This window comes from Macaca nemestrina, chromosome X (genome assembly GCF_043159975.1).
Source record: "Macaca nemestrina isolate mMacNem1 chromosome X, mMacNem.hap1, whole genome shotgun sequence".
In the NCBI taxonomy this organism is placed as follows: Eukaryota; Metazoa; Chordata; class Mammalia; order Primates; family Cercopithecidae; genus Macaca; species Macaca nemestrina.
The window spans coordinates 89,255,013-89,267,304 of NC_092145.1; the positions used below are offsets into that span (position 1 = coordinate 89,255,013).

The 12,292-nt window shown below is 40.4% G+C and overlaps 1 pseudogene; it reads left to right on the forward strand.

Annotated features, from left to right (window-relative positions):
- The first annotated feature begins 6,498 nt into the window (after positions 1–6,498).
- LOC105476698 (cyclin-Y-like protein 1 pseudogene) lies at positions 6,499–7,486 on the forward strand (annotated as a pseudogene).
- The last annotated feature ends 4,806 nt before the right edge of the window (positions 7,487–12,292 follow it).

Consider the following 12,292-nt stretch of genomic DNA (forward strand, 5'->3'; position numbering starts at 1 on the left):
AGCCTGTAAGATTTCTGCTGAGAAATCAGCTGTTAATCTGATTAGTTTTGTTTTATAGGTTACCTGATACTTTTGCCTCACAGCTTTTAAGATTCTTTCCTTCATCTTGACTTTAGATAATCTGATAAATATGTGCCTAGGCAATAATCTCTTTGCAATAAATTTTCTTGGTGTTTTTGAGCTTCTTGTATTTGGATGTCTAGATCTCTAGCAAGGCCAGGAAAGTTTTCCTCAATTATTCCCTCAAATATGTTTTTCAAACTTTTAGATTTCTCTTCTTCCTCAGGAACACCAGTTATTCTGAGGTTTGGTCATTTAACATAATCTCAAAATTCTTGGAAGATTTGTTCACTTTTTAAAATTCTTTTTTGTTTATCTTTGACAGATTTGGTTAATTCAAAACCTTGTCTTCCAGCTCTAAAGTTTTTACTTCTGTTTGTTTAATTCTATTATTGAGACTTTCAGTTTTATTTTGCATTTCTCTAAGTGTGTCCTTCATTTCTAGAAGTTGTGATTGTTTTTTATTTATGCTTTCTATTTCTCTGGAGATTTCTTTATTCATATCCTCTAACATTAAAAAATTTTTAAGTTGGTATTCACCTTTCTCTTGTGCCTCCTTGAGTAGCTTAATAATTAACCTTCTGAATTATTCATCTGGCAATTCAAAGTTTCATTATTGGTTTGGATCCATTGATAGTGAGCTAGTGTGATCTTTTTGGGGATGTTAAAGAACATTGTTTTGACATATTACCAGAATTGTTTTTTTGGTTCCTTCTCATCTAAGTAGACTATATCAGAGGAAAGATTTGGGGCTCAAGGGCTACTTTCATATTGTTTTTGTCCCACAAAGTGCTCCCTTGATGTAATGCTCTCTCCCTTTCCCTAGGGATGGGGCTTCCTGAGAGCCAGACTGCAGTGATTGTTATTTCTCTTCTGAGTTTATCCACCAATGGAGCTATCAGGCACTGGGCTGGTACTAAGGAGTGTCTGCAAAGAGTTCTGTGATGTGATCCATCTTCAGGTCTCTCAGCTACGGAGACCAGCACCTACTCCAGTGGAGGTAACAGGGGAGTGAAGTGGACTGTGTGGGACCTTGATTGTAGTTTTGTTTAGTGTGCTGTTTTTCTCTACTGCTGGTTGTGCTGGCTGTAAAATTGTCATGTGGATAGCCTCAGGACCTCTGGCTAGCCAGGATGTTACAGGTGGTGGGATTAGCTGTTGACTTCTCCTCTCATGGGGCAGGATTGTTCTGTTATGAGTTGCTGTAGTGGTTAAGTTGGTTGCCCCTAAGCTAGGAAGTGGCACTTTCAAAAGAGAGCATCAGCTGTGGTAGTATAGAGAGCATACAAGCTTACCCTAGGGTTGCCTGGATAAGTACTTGGGTTTCTCAGGTGGTGCATGGGGCCATACAGCTCCCAAGAGATTATGTTTCTTGTCTTTGGCTACCAGTGTGGGTAAAGAAAGACCATCAGGTGGGGAAAGGGTTAGGCATATCTAACCTTAGGCTCTTCTTTGGTGGGGCTTGTTGTGGCCGCTGTGGGGGATGGGGGTGTGTTTCCCAGGCAGATGAACTTATGTTCCCAGGGGATTATGGCTGCCTCTGTTGTGTTATACAGGTCACCAGGGAAGTGGGGGAAAGCCAGCAGTGACAGGCCTCACCCAGCTCCTACTCAGGCAGAAAGGCCAATCTCACTCCTGCCATGCTCCCCCAATGGCACAAGTTTATATCAAGGCAGCTGGTGAGCAGGGCTTGGAACTTGCCCCAGGCTACAAGCATCCTTTCTGAGAAAGCAAACGGATTTTCTTGCTGAGAAAGCAAACAGGGCTTTCAGCTTTGCCCCTCCCCACTGTGGCTTCTGTGCTCTTATCTGTGCTTCTTGTTCACCCCCACCCCCAGATTCTGCCTTGGAAAATTTGCACGTGGTCGAAATTATTACAAAGTTCAGCTGGAAGTTTCCTTCTCCCTGTGGTCTTTCCCCAATTCCACTGGCAGCCCTCCCCAAAGACCCCTGTGAGATAACGTCAGAAATGGGTTCTCTGGGCTTCCTTGCGGGCCAGGAGTGCCTACAGGGTCCTTCCCACTGCTTCTTCTACTTTTATATTTCACTTGGCTCTCTAAATTTGTTTCAGTTCTAGGTAAGGTTAAATCCTTCTCCTGTGATCTGGATTTTCAGGCTCCCCACTGAGGATGTGTGTTCAGAGGCAGACTTTCCCCCTCTCACACTTTGGGCACTCAGTTTTTCAGCTCCTTCTCAGAGTTTGCCACAGCACATTCCTTCTTTTAAAGGGTCTGTGAATTCTTTGGTTTTCCTGGTATGTTCCTGCAGTAGTTCTTGGAGCAAAAGTCTACATGCTCTTCTGTCCATCCAAGTGAAACCTGCATCTTGCCTCCTATCCACCACTGTCCTAAAAGTCTAAAAAGGAAATTATTTTTGAGAGAATAGATGTGATGTTTAACTATTCATGGAATTAATGTTTGTGCATTAGTCACAGCAATACAAAGTCTTCCCAAGAATGTGAGTGTAATTTTTATTTATCATCCATGTGTTTTCATATCCTTAGAAGCACAATGTATACTCAATCAATGTTATTACACTTTGCAACTACTAACAGAATTATTATTTTTGTTTGTTTGGATCATAAAGGCATAGTAATATTTTGATTTTGCAAGTTTACTCCCAACAATTCTAGGTATTTAGTAAGCCCTTTAAGCTAATTGTAAATGATAAACATAATCACAGAATACCTGTGAACATATTCACACTCTTCTCAGAAAGCCTGTCCTTGTAGAAACCAGGCTGTTTGTCAAAAGTGATTGACAAAATCAAGTTTGGTGTCATGTCCTGAAGCTGAGAGGATGTTTAACCTGGCCTGAGAAAACAGGCCCCTACTTCACATCTGCTATCTTTGCCTTTGTCAAAAAATCCTACAAAAAATATGAAACCTCAGAACCTCTCTTTAGAAAAAGTGTAATCCACTGAGTTAGAGCAGAAACAAACTACTGTAACCCAACCTCACACCGCAGCATTTAGTGGAGTCCCCCACCTAGTACTGCAGAATCAGAAACAGGAGCTGATTCTAGCCACAGGGTGCTCTAGCTTTCTCCTTAGCAAGACCCGTATCCCCATAGAAACCAAGTGAGTCAACCAGAAAGCCTGCAGCTTGCAGAGAAGGGTTCCTAGAAAAGAAGGTCTGGCACATGGCCCTATCCTCTATCCTGGTTCCTTTGAAAACCAGCAAAAAATGATACTGGGCCATAAACTGCCTCTTACACTCTGTGCCCACAAAGATGGGAAGCCAGATTTATGGAAAAAAAGGATGAGGTTTCCCTCTATGTTCCAGTTTTCCCTACATCCCCTAAAATAGAAGGTTACATAGGCAGAAAACAGTTTTGCCTGGCTCTTAATATCTAAATCCTTACACTACTAACTTACATAGTATATCAGGCCATCTAATGTTAGCAGCTACCATTTGTCAAGTAACTACTATGTGCCTTGTCACTATCTACACACTTTACAAACATTGTCTCATTTAAATTTGATTTTCACAACAACCCTCTAAGATAGGTAATACTCTAAGCCTCATTTTACAAATGAAGAAACCAAGGTTAAGAAACATGCCCAAGGTCTCATAACCTTGAAGTGATAAGGCTGGGATTTGAACGTACATATGACATCCACTCTGCTGTGCTCTCTCTAATACTGAAGACCTGCCTCTCTTTGCCACTTCTCCTACCCAACCTCCCATCTCCAGCAACCCCACATATACTATACCTTATTACACTTCCAACAGTCATCTGCTCAGACTATCACCTATGAAACCTTCTCATCTCATCTACCGGGTTTTTGTCTACTTATTTTGTTAGCTATTGAGAGAAGTATATTTATGTCTTTTGGTTTACTAATCATTTCTTTTAGATCATTTCATTGGTCTAAGCTGCTTTTAAATCTGTCTGTTGAGATCTTTATTTCAATTTTTATACTCTTTTCCTTCTAGAATTCCCATCTGGTTCTTTCAAATCGATTTTAGCTCTCTGGAATTCTCCTCATTTCATCTATCTTTTCTCTTTTTCTTTTCTATTTTCGTGAACATATTAGTCATAATCATTTAAAAGTCCTTGTCTGATAACAGTAATATCTGAAACATCTATGGGTCTGTTTTGTTTCTATTGGCTATTTTTATTCTTTCTCTTTCATGGTAAACCAGAACACCTCTGGTTTCTGGGGTGTTAGCTCTCCAGGGTTTCCAATGGAGAATTTGGCATGTTTACCCTTGATGGGTCCAGAATTTTAATCCTTGACTTCACATAGTTTAATGGCAAAATCTTCACTTTACTTTCTGAAAGCTTTCTATTTAGCTTTTTAGCCTTCTGAGCTCCAGAATTTGGCAAACATCTTAAGGCGAAAACCAGCTATTCATAGGCTCAGTTCTCTACATTTCCCATGTAACTGGGCTCTGTCATATTCTGTTTTGTTTCTCCAGCACCAAGGCACTATCAAAAGCTCTGTTTGTTTCTCTAACTCTCAGCAGCAGCCTTCTGACTGGAGCCATGTCTGTGTTTTCAGCCTAATGCAAACCAGAAAGCAGAAAATACACACAGAGGAAAAATAGCTGTACAAATGTTAGTTTACCACTGCAGATTTTACAGGCTCATAAGTGGAAGGAGCTTGCCTTATCTCAGATGAGACTTTGAACTGTGGAATTTTGAGTTAATGCTGAAATGAGTTAAGAGTTTGGGGGACTGTTGGGAAGGCATGATTGGTTTTGAAATATGAGGACATGAGATTTGGCAAGGGCCGGGGTGGAATAATATGGTTTGGCTCTGTGTCCCCACACAAATCTCATCTTGAATTGTACTCCCATAATTCCCATGTGTAATGGGAGGGACCCGGTAGGAGACAATTGAATCATGGGGGTGGTTTCCCCCATACTGTTCCCATGGTAGTGAATAAGTCTCACAAATCTGATGATTTTATCAGGGGTTTCCGCTTTTGCGTCTTCCTCATTCTCTCTGCCTACTGCCGTCCATGTAAGATCTGACTTGATCCTCCTTGCCTTCTGCCATGATTGTGAGGTTTCCCCAGCCACATGGAACTGTAAGTCCAATTAAACCTCTTTCTTTTGTAAATTGCCCAGTCTCAGGTATGTCTTTATCAGCAGCGTGAAAACGGACTAACACACCAACCTACACCATCCTACCTCAGTCTTAAGATGCATGCATCCACACACACCCTCACCTACACTATTTCCCATTCTCTGATTTTGCAACTTGCCTTGCATCCTAACATCAAATCTAAAATGGTCTCTCTGACATTCCAATTTCTTTTTAGTAGCAACATAGCAACAATATTCTGTTGTCTTACTTTGAACCATGATTAGTTAAAATCCCCAGATATCATAACTCCAAAGAGTTGCCAGGCTAGGCCTCCTCCTTTACTTCTCATGGAATTCATTAAAAACATATATATTTTTTAGGTCAGGGGTACATGTGCAAGTTTGTTATACAGGTAAACTTGTGTCATTTTTTTTTTTTGTAAAGATTAGTCCATCACATAGGTACTAAGCTTAGTACCCAATAATTATTCTTCCTGATTGTCTCTCTTCTCCCACCCTCCACCCTCAAGTAGGCCCCAGTGTCTGTTGTTCCCCTCTCTGTGTCCATGTGTTCCAATCATTGAGCTCCCATTTATAAGTGAGGGCATGCGGTATTTTGTTAGCTGTTCATGCATTAGTTTGCTAAGTAAAATGGCCTCCAGCACCATCCATGTTCCTGCAAAGGACATGATCTCATTCTTGTTTATAGCTGCATATTCTTCCATGGTCTACATGTACATTTTCTTTATGCAGTCTGTGATTGATGGGTATTTAGGTTGATTCCATGTCTTTGGTATTGTGAATAGTGCTGGGGTGAATATACACATACATGTGTCTTTACAGTAGAAGTATTTTTATTGCTTTGAGTATATACCCAGTAATGGGATTACTGAGTTTAATAGTAGTTCTGTTTTTACCTCTTTGAGGAATCACCACACTGCTTTCCACCATGACTGAACTCCCACCAACAGTATATAAGTGTTCTCTTGGCAGACAAGTCGGCTCAGGGGAGGCGGCAGCTGCGCGGGGGTGGGGGTGCGGCCCAGGCCCCAGCCCTGCCCGGGGCACGGCTGCAGGGCGGACGGGTGAACCCTGGGTGAGGTGGCCTCTGCTTGGCGCGGTGTTGCCGCGCCATTGTTGGGGGAGGGGGCCGCTGCTGAGCGAGGCAGAGTAGGAGACACGCGAAGGCGCCAACGGCGGCGGAGAGGAGCGGAGGCGCCCCACGGGGAACACACTGACTTGTTGCGTGTCCCTCAATGCCAGCTCCAAGCTGGGCCGGCGCGCGGGGTCCGCGCGTCCGACATCTGCGAGGCGGCGTCCGGGGACGCGGTGGCGGTAGCGCCTGCTGCCGTGGAGCCTGCCGAGTTTGATTTCGGAGAAGGTGAGGGCCACCACCTGCAGCACCTCAGCGACCGCGAGATGCCGGAAGATTTAGCTTTGGAGTCAAACCATTCTGACCATCCCAGGGCAAGCACAATTTTCCGGCGCAAATCTCAAACCGATGTGAGAGAAAAGAGGAAGAGCAATCATTTAAACTGTGTATCTCCAGGGTAGCTTACTAAAAAGTATAGCTCACGCTCAACAATATTTCTACATGACAGCACAATCAACCAGTCTAATCTTAGAACCACAGTAAAATGTGTGACCCTAGCAATATATCACCACATAAAGAACCGAGATGCAAATAGATCCCTAGATATTTTTGATGAGAGATCACATCCACTTACACAAGAAAAGATTCCAGAAGAATAGTTTAAGCATGATCCTGAGCACAAATTTATTTACAGATCTGTTCATACGCCTTTTAGTGCCGCACAGCTAACAGCTGAATGTGCAATAGTAACTTTGGTTTACTTAGAAAAAATTTTAACTTATGCTGAAACCGACATTTGTCCCACTAACTGGAAAAGGATTGGTCTGGGAGCCATTCTTCTTGCCTCCAAGATTTGGGACGATCAGGCTGTATGGAATATGTACTACTGCCAGATCTTCAAGGACATTACAGTTGAGGACATGAATGAAATGGAAAGGCATTTTTTTGAGTTTCTTCAGTTTAATATTAATGTTCCTACCAGTGTTTATGCCAAATACTATTTTGACCTTCGCTCCTTAGCAGATGACAATAACCTTAATTTTCTGTTCGCTCCTCTTAGCAAAGAAAGAGCACAGAACCTAGAGGCTATTTCTAGGTTGTGAAGACAAAGACTTGTGTAGAGCCCCTATGAGAAGGTTATATGAGGGGTTATAACGTCACGTCATGGCACCTTTATCTACAAAGATTGGAGAAATATCACCTTTCCTGCTCAAAACCCGGCAAAATTAGTGTTTTCATCAATAGGATGGATCTCGAATTCGAGAGATTTATGGACAACAAGGATTATACTCCATAGAAAAGAATGGGACCTTGTCAATGCAACAAAACATTCTTCTGTCCTTTTAAATGTAAACAGTTACAAAAACGACTCCAAAGTGAAGGTTCCTTTCACACACAGATATTTGCTTACTATGTGGGCCGATAGCTGTGAACTATGTAAGGTTTTTTAAACAATAGTTTTAATTTTTAGACTTTAAAGACACTAACCATGTAACTTTTATGTTTTTTCCAATTTTTCTCCCTCCCCACATTTCGCTGCATATGCCTTTAGAATCAATGCAGTATTACTAAAACATGGGACTCAAAGCCACTTAGGAGCAGACTGCAGCATAGTTAGGTATTGAAGCGTTCTTCCTCCCTACTGTTACCATTGAAGTTGCTAGTCATCGGCAATCATTTTAAACCAAAATGCTGCTGGATAACATTTGTCATTCATATTCTTTGCAAACATTACTTTAGCATTTTAGCGTGTTTGGGGGCATAAACAGAGGCAGTATTAGTTATTGGTATCTACTTCTTTTATTTATTTATTTATTTTTTATTATACTTTAAGTTCTGGGGTACATGTGTAGAACGTGCAGTTTTTTTACACAGGTATACACGTGCCATGGTGGTTTGCTGCATCCATCAACCCGTCACGTACATTAGGTATTTCTCCTAATGCTAACCCTCCCCTATTCCCTCACCCCCCAACAAGCCCCGGTGTGATGTTTCCCTCTCTGTGTCCATGTGTTCTCATTGTTCAAATCCCATTTATGAGTGAGAACATGAGGTGTTTGGTTTTATGTCCTTGCGATAGTTTTCTGAGAATGATGGTTTCCAGCATCATCCATGTCCCAGCAAAGGACATGAACTCATCCTTTTTTATGGCTGCATAGTATTCCATGGTGTATATGTGCCACATTTTCTTTATCCAGCCTATCATTGATGGACATTCGGTTTGGTTCCAAGTCTTTCCTATTGTGAATAGTGCCACAGTAAACACACGTGTGTCTTTATAGTAGCATGATTTATAATCCTTTGGGTATATACCCAGTAATGGGATTGCTGGGTCAAATGGTATTTCTAGTTCTAGATCCTTGAGGAATCACCACACTGTCTTCCACAATGATTGAACTAGTTTACACTCCCACCAACAGTGTAAAAGTGCTCCTATTTCTCCACATCCTCTCCAGCATTGTTGTTTCCTGACTTTTTAATGATCACCATTCTAACTGGCATGACATGGATTTGCATTTCTCTAATGACCAGTGATGATGAGCATTTTTTCATATGTTTGTTGGTTGCATAAATGACTTATCCTACTTCTATTGGGATCCATGTTGCATTTCTTGTGAACTAAGAATGATGCTTCTCATTTTCTGATAATTTTTCCCTTGTTAAATAAATGTATTAATAGATATTTTCATAATGCCAACCAACATGGTGGCTTAGTGACAATTGAAAAAAAGTAAAGCGGTTTTAAACTGTAATACAGCTTGGGCCCTCGAAGTCACTGAAGCATGAGTATAAATGCCATAAACCTTTTAAAAAACATCCTTTGAAAGTTTTTTTTCTTTTAAGAGATGAGGTCTTGCTGTGTTGTCCAGGCTGGAGTGCAGTGGCTGTTCACAGGTGCAATCATGGTGCACTGCAGCCTAGAACTTCTGGCCTCAAGCCATCCTCTAGCATCAGCCAGTGGCTGGGACTACAGGCACACCCAGCACTTGTCTCCTGAATAGTAAACTTTTAATTCTTTTGTTTCAGTCACTTTCAAAGATAGCAGACATTGACTGAGGCAAACAATTAAGAGCTTTATGTTCAAAATTTGCAAAATGAAGCTGAGTGTGGTGGTGCACACCTATAGTCCCAGCTGCTTGTGGGGCTGGGGCTGGAGGACTGTTTGAGGTCAAGTATTGGAGGCTGCAGTGCACCATAATGGTGCCTATAGGAATTGCTCCTGCACTCCAAACTGGACAACACAGTGAGACCCCATCTCTTTAAAAAATGCAAAATTAAATGCAAAAGAAATGGACTGGACTTAGTGATTCACGCCTATAATCTCAGTACTTCGGATGGCTGAGGTGAGAGGATTGCTTGAGCATGGGAGTTCAAGACCAGTCTAGGCAACATAGTGAGACCCTGTCTGTAAAAACATAATGATAAATAAAAATAATTAGCTGGATGTGGTTGCATGTGTCTGTAGTCCTAGCTACTCTGGAGGCTGAGTTGGGAGGATCACTTGAGCCCAGGAAATCAAGGCTGCAGTGGGCCATGATCATGCCACTGCCCTCCAGCCTGGGTAACTTCCAGACCCTGTCTAAAAAACAGAAAAAGAAAAAGAAAAAGAAAGAAAGAAAGAAAGGAAGAGAGGAAGAGAGAGAGAGAAAGAGAGAGAGAGAAAGAAAGGAAGGAAGGAAGGAAGGAAGGAAGGAAGGAAGGAAGGAAGGAAGGAAGGAAGGAAGGAAGGAAGGAAGGAAGGAGAAGGGAAGGGAAGGGAAGGGAAGAAGGAAAGAAAGAAAGAAAAAAAGAAAAGCATTCAAACAAGTTTTTGTAAAGGTTTGTGTTTATAGCAGTTATACTTCTACATGTATCAAAGCTTAAAATTACACTAAACTTTTGGAATATCTTGTATCTCCATAAAATGTAGATTTTAAAAGTAGCTCCTCTTTTTAAAAGTAGCTACTTGCAGGGCTGTGCTCTATATGCTTTGATCACCAAAGTTTCTTTAATGTAAAGGAAGATTTTGAAGAGCAGTGTTAATTAACATGTAATAAAAGGAAATGGACCCTAATGATAGAAGCTGGTATGAACAGCTCTTTTATCATCCTACATGTTACCAAGCTGTAGGTGTCCCGTTAAGTCCTGCTATTTAAGAAACTACTTACGTAACCCTTAGGAAGTCTTACTTCAGGCTTTAAAAGGCAAGGAGCAAATAATTTTAGGAGACTGATAACAATGCCACCTAAATTTGAAATATTGAAAAGAGATTAATGTTCTAAACTAGGTGAAATCTATTTCTCCTACTTTCTCAAATATAATCATAAGAATCTTGCTTATAAAAAAAGCATTTCTGGGCCAAGAATACTTCCTCTAATATAGCAATGCTTCACATCATATTGTGCTGCAGTTTATTATTTTTGAAAGACACAGACATTAACAGTAAATAATAGTATAAAAATATTATGATCTACCACCTCAAAAAAAAAGCATTTGGAGTTCAGAGTTTAGAGATTCAAGTATTGATTGCAGTTTTATTTTGAAAAGAATGCTGCAATTTTATGTGATTTTAATTTCTTATGTTTATATTAAAAGAAAAACTGGCCAGGCATGGTAGCTCATGCCTGTAATCCTAGCACTTTGAAAAGCTAAGGCCGGCAGATTACCTGAGGTCATGAATTTGAGACCACACTGGCCAGCATGGGGAAACCCTGTCTCTACTAGGAATATAAAAATTGGCCGGGCATAGTGTCGTGTGCCTGTGGTCTCAGCTATTTGGTAGGCTGAGGCAGGAAAATTGCTTGAACCTGGTAGGTGGAGGTTGCAATGAGCAGAGATGGTGCCACTGCATTCCAGCCTGGGCAACAGAGAAAGACTCTGTCTCAAAAAGAAAAAAAAATAAAATAAAATAGAAAAGAAAAGCTAATGAACTCTTTTAATTTTACAAGAGAAATGTTCTCTTTTCTCCACAAGCTTGCCAGTATTTTTTATTTTTTTGATATATTAATAATAGCCATTCTGACTGCTGTGAGATTGTATCTCATTGTAGTTTTGATTTGCATTTCTCTAGTAATCAGGAATATTGAGCTTTATTTCATATGCATGTTGGCCACAAGTATGTCTTCTTTTGAAAAGTGTCTATTAATGTTCTTTGCCCACCTTCTACACTTTTTAATATGGTTGTTTGCATTTTTCTTGGAAATTTGTTAAAGTTTCTTATAGATGCTGGATGTTAGATCTTTGTATGTTGCATGGTTTGCAAATATTTTCTCCTGTTCTCTAGGTTGTCTGTTTACTCCGTTGATAGTTTCTGTTGCTCTGCAAAAGCTCTTTAGTTTAACTGTTTCACATTTGTCAATTTTTGCTTCTGTTGCAGTTGCTTTTGGTGGATTCATCATGAACTCTTTGCCAGTTCTTATGTCCAGAATGATATTGCCTACATTGTCTTCCAGGGTTTTTATAGTTCTGGGACTTGCATTTAAGTCTTTAATCGATATAGAGTTGATTTTTATATATTGTATAAGGATGAGGTCCAGTTTCATTCTTCTGCATATTGCTAGCCGGTTATCTCAGCACCACTTATTGAACAGGGAGTCCTTTCCCCGTTGTTTTTATCAGCTTTGTCAAAGTTCAGATGGTTGTAGGTGTGTATCCTTATTTCTGGGTTTTTTAGTCTGTTTAATTGGTCTATGCATCTGTTTTTCTATGAGTACCATGCTGTTTTGGTTGTTGTAGCCCTGTAGTATAGTTTGAAGTTTGGTGATGTGATGCCTCCAGCTTTGCTCTTTTTGCTTAGAATTGCTTGGCTACTTGGGATCTTTTTTGGTTTCATATATATATATATATTTTTTTTTTTAGAATTTTTAATTACATTTCATTGTAGTGAATAATATTATGTCATCATAATACTATTAACAACTTGTATTCTTTTTCTTTTTTTATTTTTTTATTTTTTATTATTATTATACTTTAAGTTCTAGGGTACATGTGCATAACGTGCAGGTTTGTTACATATGTATACTTGTGCCATGTTGCTGTGCTGCACCCATCAACTCGTCAGCACCCATCAACACGTCATTTACATCAGGTATAACTCCCAATGCAATCCCTCCCCCCTCCCCCTTC